We start from the raw sequence: 10,628 nt of genomic DNA, 5'->3' as shown, positions 1-10,628 counted from the left end.
TAGTCCAATTCGGACCAGACCATGGGGAGGGGTGCGGCCACCTTTTGAGGCCTTTCTCTCCTTTCCCGTATGGCCCATTAAGGCCCAATACGAATTCCCGTAACTCTTCGGTACTCCGGAAAATACCCGAATCACTCGGAACCTTTCCGAAGTCCGAATATAGTCGTCCAATATATCGATCTTTATGTCTCGACCATTTCGAGACTCCTCGTCATATCCCCGATCTCATCCGGGACTCCGAACTCCTTCGGTACATCAAAACTCAATAAAACTGTCATCGTAACGTTAAGCGTGCGGACCCTACGGGTTCGAGAACTATGTAGACATGACCGAGACACGTCTCCGGTCAATAACCAATAGCGGGACTTGGATGCCCATATTGGCTCCCACATATTCTACGAAGATCTTTATCGGTCAGACCGCATAACAACATACGTTGTTCCTTTTGTCACCGGTATGTTACTTGCCCGAGATTTGATCGTCGGTATCTCGATACCTAGTTCAATCTCATTACCGGCAAGTCTCTTTACTCGTTCTGTAATACATCATCCCGCAACTAACTCATTAGTCACAATGCTTGCAAGTCTTATAGTGATGTGTATTACCGAGTGGGCCCAGAGATACCTCTCCGACAATCGGAGTGACAAATCCTAATCTCGAAATACGCCAACCCTACAAGTACCTTTGGAGACACCTGTAGAGCACCTTTATAATCACCCAGTTACGTTGTGACGTTTGGTAGCACACAAAGTGTTCCTCCGGTAAACGGGAGTTGCATAATCTCATAGTCATAGGAACATGTATAAGTCATGAAGAAAGAAATAGCAACATACTAAACGATCGGGTGCTAAGCTAACGTAATGGGTCATGTCAATCACGTCATTCTCCTAATGAGGTGATCCCGTTAATCAAATGACAACTCATGTCTATGGCTAGGAAACATAACCATCTTTGATTAACGAGCTAGTCAAGTAGAGGCATACTAGTGACACTCTGTTTGTCTATGTATTCACACATGTATTATGTTTCCGGTTAATACAATTCTAGCATGAATAATAAACATTTATCATGATATAAGGAAATATATAATGCTTTATTATTGCCTCTAGGGCATATTTCCTTCAGTCTCCCACTTGCACTAGAGTCAATAATCTAGTTCACATCACCATGTGATTTAACATTCACATCACCATGTGATTAACACCCATAGTTCACATCTCTATGTGACCAACACTCAAAGGGTTTTACTAGAGTCAATAATCTAGTTCACATCGCTATGTGATTAACACCCAAAGAATACTAAGGTGTGATCATGTTTTGATTGTGAGATAATTTTAGTCAATGGGTCTGTCACATTCAGATCCGTAAGTATTTTGCAAAATTCTATGTCTACAATGCTCTGCACGGAGCTACTCTAGCTAATTGCTCCCACTTTCAATATGTATTTAGACCGAGACTTAGAGTCATCTAGATTTAGTGTCAAAACTTGCATCGACGTAACCCTTTACGACGAACCTTTTGTCACTTCCATAATCGAGAAACATATCCTTATTCCACTAAGGATAATTTTGACCGCTGTCCAGTGATCTACTCCTAGATCACTATTGTACTCCCTTGCCAAAATCAGTGTAGGGTATACAATAGATCTGGTACACAACATGGCATACTTTATAGAACCTATGGCCAAGGCATAGGGAATGACTTTCATTCTCTTTCTATCTTCTGCCGTGGTCGGGCTTTGAGTCTTACTCAATTTCACACCTTGTAACACAGGCAAGAACTCTTTCTTTGACTGTTCTATTTTGAACTACTTCAAAATCTTGTTAAGGTATGTACTCATTGAAAAAACTTATCAAGCGTCTTGATCTATCTCTATAGATCTTGATGCTCAATATGTAAGCAGCTTCACCGAGGTCTATCTTTGAAAAACTTCTTGCAAACACTCCTTTATGCTTTGCAGAATAATTCTACATTATTTCCGATCAACAATATGTCATTCACATATACTTATCAGAAATGTTGTAGTGCTCCCACTCACTTTCTTGTAAATACAGGCTTCACCGCAAGGCTGTATAACACTATATTCTTTGATCAACTTATCAAAGTGTATATTCCAAATCCGAGATGCTTGCACCAGTCCATAGATGGATCGCTGGAGCTGGCATATTTTGTTAGCTCCCTTTGGATCGACAAAACCTTCTGGTTGCATCATATACAATTCTTCTTCCAGAAATCCATTCAGGAATGCAGTTTTGACATCCATTTGCCAAATTTCATAATCATAAAATGCGGCAATTGCTAACATGATTCGGACAGACTTAAGCATCGCTACGGGTGAGAAGGTCTCATCGTAGTCAATCCCTTGAACTTGTCGAAAACCTTTCGCAACAAGTCGAGCTTTATAGACAGTAACATTACCATCAGCGTCAGTCTTCTTCTTGAAGATCCATTTATTTTCAATGGCTTGCCGATCATTGGGCAAGTCAACCAAAGTCCATACTTTGTTCTCATACATGGATCCCATCTCAGATTTCATGGCCTCAAGCCATTTTGCGGAATCTGGGCTCACCATTGCTTCTTCATAGTTCGTAGGTTCGTCATGGTCTAGTAACATAACTTCCAGAACAGGATTACCGTACCACTCTGGTGCGGATCTTAATCTGGTTGACCTACGAGGTTCAGTAATAACTTGATCTGAAGTTTCATGATCATTATCATTAACTTCCTCACTAATTGGTGTAGGAGTCACAGGAACAGATTTCTGTGATGAACTACTTTCCAATATGGGAGCAGGTACAGTTACCTCATCAAGTTCTACTTTCCTCCCACTCACTTCTTTCGAGAGAAACTCCTTCTCTAGAAAGGATCCATTCTTAGCGACAAATGTCTTGCCTTCGGATCTGTGATAGAAGGTGTACCCAACTGTCTCCTTTGGGTATCCTATGAAGACACATTTCTCCGATTTGGGTTTGAGCTTATCAGGATGAAACTTTTTCACATAAGCATCGCAACCCCAAACTCTAAGAAACGACAACTTTGGTTTCTTGCCAAACCTCAGTTCATAAGGCGTCGTCTCAACGGATTTTGATGGTGCCCTATTTAACGTGAATGTAGCTGTCTCTAATGCATAACCCCAAAACAATAGTGGTAAATTGGTAAGAGACATCATAGATTGCACTATATCCAATAAAGTACGGTTATGACGTTCGGACACACCATTATGCTGTGGTGTTCCACGTGGCACCAATTTGTGAAACTATTCCACATTGTTTTAATTGAAGACCAAACTCGTAACTCAAATATTTGTCTCCGCGGTCAGATCGTAGAAACTTTATTTTCTTGTTACGATGATTTTTTACTTCACTCTGAAATTATATGAACTTTTCAAATGTTTCAGACTTCTGTTTCATTAAGTAGATATACCCATATCTGCTCAAATCATCTGTGAAGGTCAGAAAATAATGATACCTGCTACGAGCCTCAATATTCATCGGGCCACATACATCTGTATGTATGATTTCCAACAAATCTGTTGCTCTCTCCATAGTTCCGGAGAACGGCGTTTTAGTCATCTTGCCCATGAGGCACGGATCGCAAGCATCAAGTGATTCATAATCAAGTGATTCCAAAATCCCATCAGTATGGAGTTTCTTCATGCGCTTTACACCAATATGACCTAAACGGCAGTGCCACAAATAAGTTGCACTATCATTATTAACTTTGCATCTTTTGGCTTCAATATTATGATTATGTGTATCACTATGATCGAGATCCAACAAACCATTTTCGTTGGTGTGTATGACCATAGAAGGTTTTTATTCATGTAAACAGAACAACAATTGTTCTCTAACTTAAATGAATAACCGAATTGCAAAAAACATGATCAAATCATATTCATGCTCAACGCAAACACCAAATAACACTTATTTAGTTTCAACACTAATCCCGAAAGTACAGGGAGTGTGCGATGATGATCATATCAATCTTGGAACTACTTCCAACATACATCGTCACCTCGCCTTTTACTAGTCTCTGTTTATTCTGCAACTCCCGTTTCGAGTTACTACTCTTAGCAACTGAACCAGTATCAAATACTGAGGGGTTGCTATAAACACTAGTAAGTACACATCAATAACATGTATATCCAATATACCTTTGCTCACTTTGCCATCCTTCTTATCCACCAAATACTTGGGGTAGTTTCGCCTCCAGTGACCAGTCCCTTTTGCAGTAGAAGCACTTAGGCTCAGGCTTAGGTACAGACTTGGGCTTCTTCACTTGAGTAGCAACTTGCTTGCCGTTCTTTTTGAAGTTCCCCTTCTTCCCTTTGCCCTTTTCTTGAAACTAGTGGTCTCGTCAACCATCAACACTTGATGTTTTTCTTGATTTCTACCTTCGTCGATTTCAGCATCACGAAGAGCTCGGGAATTACTTTCGTCATCCCTTGCATACTATAGTTCATCACGTAGTTCTACTAACTTGGTGATGGTGACTAGAGAATTCTGTCAATCACTATTTTATCTGGAAGATTAACTCCCACTTGATTCAAGCGATTGTGGTACCCAGACAATCTGAGCACATGCTCACTAGTTGAGCGATTCTCCTCCATCTTTTAGCTATAGAACTTGTTGGAGACTTCATATCTCTCAACTCGGGTATTTGCTTGAAATATTAACTTCAACTCCTGGAACATCTCATATGGTCCATGACGTTCAAAACGTCTTTGAAGTCCCGATTCTAAGCCGTTAAGCATGGTGCACTAAACTATCAAGTAGTCATCATATTGAGCTAGCCAAACGTTCATAACGTCTGCATCTGCTCCTGCAATAGGTCTGTCACCTAGCGGTGCATCAAGGACATAATTCTTCTGTGCAGCAATGAGGATAATCCTCAGATCACGGATCCAATCCGCATCTTTGCTACTAACATCTTTCAACATAATTTTTCTCTAGGAACATATCAAAAATAAACACAGGGAATCAACAACGCGAGCTATTGATCTACAACATAATTTGCAAAAATACTATCAGGACTAAGTTCATGATAAATTTAAGTTCAATTAATCATATTACTTAAGAACTCCCACTTAGATAGACATCCCTCTAATCCTCTAAGTGATCACGTGATCCATATCAACTAAACCATGTCCGATCATCACGTGAGATGGAGTAGTTTCAATGGTGAACATCACTATGTTGATCATATCTACTATATGATTCACGCTCGACCTTTCGGTCTCCGTGTTCCGAGGCCATATCTGTTATATGCTAGGCTCGTCAAGTTTAACCTGAGTATTTCGCGTGTGCAACTGTTTTGCACCCGTTGTATTTGAACGGAGAGCTTATCACACCCGATCATCACGTGGTGTCTCAGCACGAAGAACTTTCGCAACGGTGCATACTCAGGGAGAACACTTATACTTTGATAATTTAGTGAAGGATCATTTTATAATGCTACCGTCAAACAAAGCAAGATAAGATGCATAAAGGATTAACATCACATGTAATCAATATAAGTGATATGATATGGCCATCATCATCTTGTGCTTGTGATCTCCATCTCCGAAGCACTGTCATGATCACCATCGTCACTGGCGCGACACCTTGATCTCCATCGTAGCATCGTTGTCGTCTCGTCAATCTTATGCTTCTACGACTATCGCTACCGCTTAGTGATAAAGTAAAGCATTACATGGCGCTTGCATTGCATACAATAAAACGACAACCATATGGCTCCTGCCAGTTGCCGATAACTCGGTTACAAAACATGATCATCTCATACAACAAATTATATCACATCATGTCTTGACCATATCACATCACAACATGCCCTGCAAAAACAAGTTAGACGTCCTCTATTTTGTTGTTGCAAGTTTTACGTGGCTGCTACGGGCTTAGCAAGAACCGTTCTTACCTACGCATCAAAACCACAACGATAGTTTGTCAAGTTGGTGCTGTTTTAACCTTCGCAAGGACCGGGCGTAGCCACACTCGGTTCAACTAAAGTGAGAGAGACAGACACCCGCCAGTCACCTTTAAGCAACGAGTGCTCCGAACGGTGAAACCAGTCTCGCGTAAGCGTACGCGTAATGTCGGTCCGGGCCGCTTCATCTCACAATACCGCTGAACCAAAGTATGACATGCTGGTAAGCAGTATGACTTATATCGCCCACAACTCACTTGTGTTTTACTCGTGCATAGCATCAACGCATAAAACCAGGCTCGGATGCCACTGTTGGGGAACGTAGTAATTTCAAAAAAAATCCTACACACACGCAAGATCATGGTGATGCATAGCAACGAGAGGGGAGAGTGTTGTCCACGTACCCTCGTAGACCGACAGCGGAAGCGTTAACACAACGCGGTTGATGTAGTCGTACGTCTTCACGATCCGACCGATCAAGTACCGAATGTACGGCACCTCCGAGTTCTACACACGTTCAGCTCGATGACGTCCCTCGAACTCCGATCCAGCCGAGTGTTGAGGGAGAGTTTCGTCAGCACGACGGCGTGGTGCCGATGATGTTGTTCCACCGACGCAGGGCTTCGCCTAAGCTCCGCAACGGTATTATCGAGGTGTAATATGGTGGAGGGGGGCACCGCACACGGCTAAGAGATCTCAAGGATCAATTGTTGTGTCTCTGGGGTGCCCCCCTGCCCCCGTATATAAAGGAGCAAGGGGGAGGCAGCTGGCCAAGGGGAGAGGCGCGCCATAGGGGGGAGTCCTACTCCGACCGGGAGTAGGACTCCTCCTTTCCTTGTGGGAGTAGGAGAAGGGAAGGGGGAAGGAGAAAGAAGGAAGGGTGCGCCCCCCTTCCCTAGTCCAATTCGGACCAGACCATGGGGAGGGGTGCGGCCACCTTTTGAGGCCTTTCTCTCCTTTCCCGTATGGCCCATTAAGGCCCAATACGAATTCCCGTAACTCTCCGGTACTCCGAAAAATACCCGAATCACTCGGAACCTTTCCGAAGTCCGAATATAGTCGTCCAATATATCGATCTTTACGTCTCGACCATTTCGAGACTCCTCGTCATATCCCCGATCTCATCCGGGACTCCGAACTCCTTCGGTACATCAAAACGCAATAAAACTGTCATCGTAACGTTAAGCGTGCGGACCCTACGGGTTCGAGAACTATGTAGACATGACCGAGACACGTCTCCGGTCAATAACCAATAGCGGGACCTGGATGCCCATATTGGCTTCCACATATTCTACGAAGATCTTTATCGGTCAGACCGCATAACAACATACGTTGTTCCCTTTGTCACCGGTATGTTACTTGCCCTAGATTTGATCGTCGGTATCTCGATACCTAGTTCAATCTCATTACCGGCAAGTCTCTTTCCTCGTTCCGTAATACATCATCCCGCAACTAACTCATTAGTCACAATGCTTGCAAGGCTTATAGTGATGTGTATTACCGAGTGGGCCCAGAGATACCTCTCCGACAATCGGAGTGACAAATCCTAATCTCGAAATACGCCAACCCAACAAGTACCTTTGGAGACACCTGTAGAGCACCTTTATAATCACCCAGTTACGTTGTGACGTTTGGTAGCACACAAAGTGTTTCTCCGGTAAACGGGAGTTGCATAATCTCATAGTCATAGGAACATGTATAAGTCATGAAGAAAGCAATAGCAACATACTAAACGATCGGGTGCTAAGCTAACGTAATGGGTCATGTCAATCACGTCATTCTCCTAATGAGGTGATCCCGTTAATCAAATGACAACTCATGTCTATGGCTAGGAAACATAACCATCTTTGATTAACGAGCTAGTCAAGTAGAGGCATACTAGTGACACTCTGTTTGTCTATGTATTCACACATGTATTATGTTTCCGGTTAATACAATTCTAGCATGAATAATAAACATTTATCATGATATAAGGAAATATATAATGCTTTATTATTGCCTCTAGGGCATATTTCCTTCAGCGGGGGGGGGGGGGGGGGGGTGGATGAACAGTGAGCGGTGGCGTTGCCTCTGGATGAACAGGACCCCGTGGTGTGGAGGGCTGGATGAACAGTAGACGATGGAGGGGTGCCCGTGGAGGGGTGGTTGAACAGGACCCCGTGGTGTGGAGGGCTGGATGAAAAGTAGACGGTGGAGGGGTGCCCGTGGAGAGGTGGTTGAACAGTAGCCGGTGGAGTAGCGCGCGGTGGAGGCTGGATGAACAGGAGCCCGTGGAGGCTGGAGGAGGTCGACGGTAGCCCGTGGAGGCTGGAGGAGGTCGACGGTGGAAATGAACAATATCCCGTGGAGTCCCGTTTTGCGGTACGCCACACCCCTCCCGATGAACAGGACCCCTGTTTCGACCGTAGGAGGTCCGTTTCGTCCGTTTTGCGGTACGCCACACCCCTCTCGATCAACAGGACCCCCGTTTCGACTGTAGGAGGTCCGTTTCGTCCGTTTTGCGGTACGCCACACCCCTCCCGATCAACAGGACCCCCGTTTTGACCGTAGGAGGTCCGTTTCGTCCGTTTTGCGGTACGCCAGACCCCTCCCGATGAACAGGATCCCGTTTTGAACGTGGCCGGTCGAACACAAGGCCGTTTCCTCCGTTCCGCGGTACGCCAGGCCTCGTTTCCATCGCATGTTCCGTCCAAGCCCTCCCGATGAACACGACCACGCATTCCGTTCCGACCCAGCCGGTTGGCTCCCACGCGTTCCGTTGCCTCTCGATGAACACGACGCATTCCGTTGCCTCCCCATGAACACGACGCATTCCGTTGCCTCCCCATGAACACGACGACGACGCTGTTTCTCCGTTTCGACCCAGCCATGTCAACGAGCCCTCGTCGTATGTATGCGCAAGTAGGCGTTCGATACCCCGCCCATATGTACACATACGTGGCCGTATTTTCTTTCTTGCACCCTGGCCGCTGTAAGTACGTGTACATGCTACGTGCGCGCCTCTACTACGACACGTGCGCGCCTCTACATCCACCAGTATATATGTACGTACACGTTCGCGACCAGAATGACAACGCTACGTACGCTTCGACCAGGTGGGTCCCGACTGTCAGGCACTTCCTTGCGTGCGAAGATGTAGCTGGTGGGTCCCAGCAGTCAGGGGGGCGAATCGTTTTTTTTTTGCCCGGACGCACTTCCTTGCGTGCGAAGGTGTAGCTGGTGGGTCCCAGCAGTCAGGGGGGAAACTCTTTTTGTGAAATACGGTGGCCCGTCCGGTGGGTCCCCGCTGTCAAGTGGAGGAATAATTATTTTGCGCGTAATAAGAAGGCACTTCCTTGTTGCGGCCGTGGACCCAGCTGTCAGTGTCTCCACGCACAGTACTCTTCCGATGGAAGTCGGCGTTGACCACATTGACCACGCCGCGCCGAGAGCACCACAACGGTGGACGACGGCGAGGCCTAGGAAGGGGACGACACGGAGGCAGGGAAGACTCGGCAGTTGTTTCCCACGCGGAGGGGAGTACGACTGTACGAGGGTTTACTAGTTCGTCTGCCGTCGCCAGAGAATAACAGCAGGTGTGGGTGAGTAGAGGGATGGCTAGGCCAGCGATGGGAGTACGGTGGGGCGGTGAGGCCTGCGCGGCAACACAGCCGGCCGCGGGGAGGAGGGAGCAGGTAGTCCCGCCGGCGCTTGTTTGAGCGGCTGGAGCAGGAAGAGCAGAGATTGAAGAAGCACGACGGCCGTTGGATGGACATCCAACAGTCAGTGCTTGTGCGTCAACCTTTTTTTAGGAAAGCCTCAAATCTGTGGAAAACATCATACAACCCATCTGCCATTATTTATAATAATTTACAGCCCATTTGCTAATTCTTAAGGTTTTTTTGGAGCCCATATTCTTTTTGTTAGCATTACAGCCCATATTGTGGCCACAGTTAAAAAATTATACGAAATTTTGCATATTTCGGTGCGGTCCGAACTGTTTTTAATCCCGAAATTTCGACTCACATTCAAACTGATTTTAAAAATAAATGTATATCAATATAAAATCCAACAAATTCTCCACGCATAAAAATTAATGTAATTTAAAATCTTGAAATGAAAAAAAGATATTTGAAACTAATTGCCGGTTTGATGTGTTTTAAAAATGTACAGCCCATTTCTCATTACTGATGGGCCATTTTCTCGGCCAGCCGAATGAAAGCTCTCCTCGTCTTGAAAGATTTGCAGCCCAACAGGCCTGACAAAGCGACTTACTTGGCAAATCACAAAAAAACTGGGCTGTGGTCGTGGACCCAGCTGTCAGCCTCTCCACGTACAGTACTCTTCCGATGGAAGTCGTTCCTTGACCATGTTGACCACGCCGCGCGGAGAGCACCACGGCGGTGGACGACGGCGAGGCCTAGGAAGGGGACGACGTGGAGCCGGGGAAGACGCGGCAGTGGAAGCCCGCGCGGAGAGGAGTACGAGGGTTCACTGGTTCAGCTGCGGTGTGAGGCTGCCGTCGCCGCAGGGCCTGGCCAGCGATGGGAATAGTAGGGGGCGGTGAGGCCTCTGCGGCAGCACAGCCGGCCATGGGAGGAAGGAGCATGCGGCACGACCGGCGCTGCTTTGGGCGGCTGGAGCAAGAAGACCAGAGGTTGAAGAAGCACTACGGCCGTTGGATGGACATCGTACGGTCACTGGAGCTAGAATCGTTCATATTGACT

The sequence above is a fragment of the Aegilops tauschii genome, chromosome 1 (assembly GCF_002575655.3).
Source record: "Aegilops tauschii subsp. strangulata cultivar AL8/78 chromosome 1, Aet v6.0, whole genome shotgun sequence".
Taxonomy (NCBI): domain Eukaryota; kingdom Viridiplantae; phylum Streptophyta; class Magnoliopsida; order Poales; family Poaceae; genus Aegilops; species Aegilops tauschii.
Note: the sequence above shows the minus strand (reverse complement) of the source record.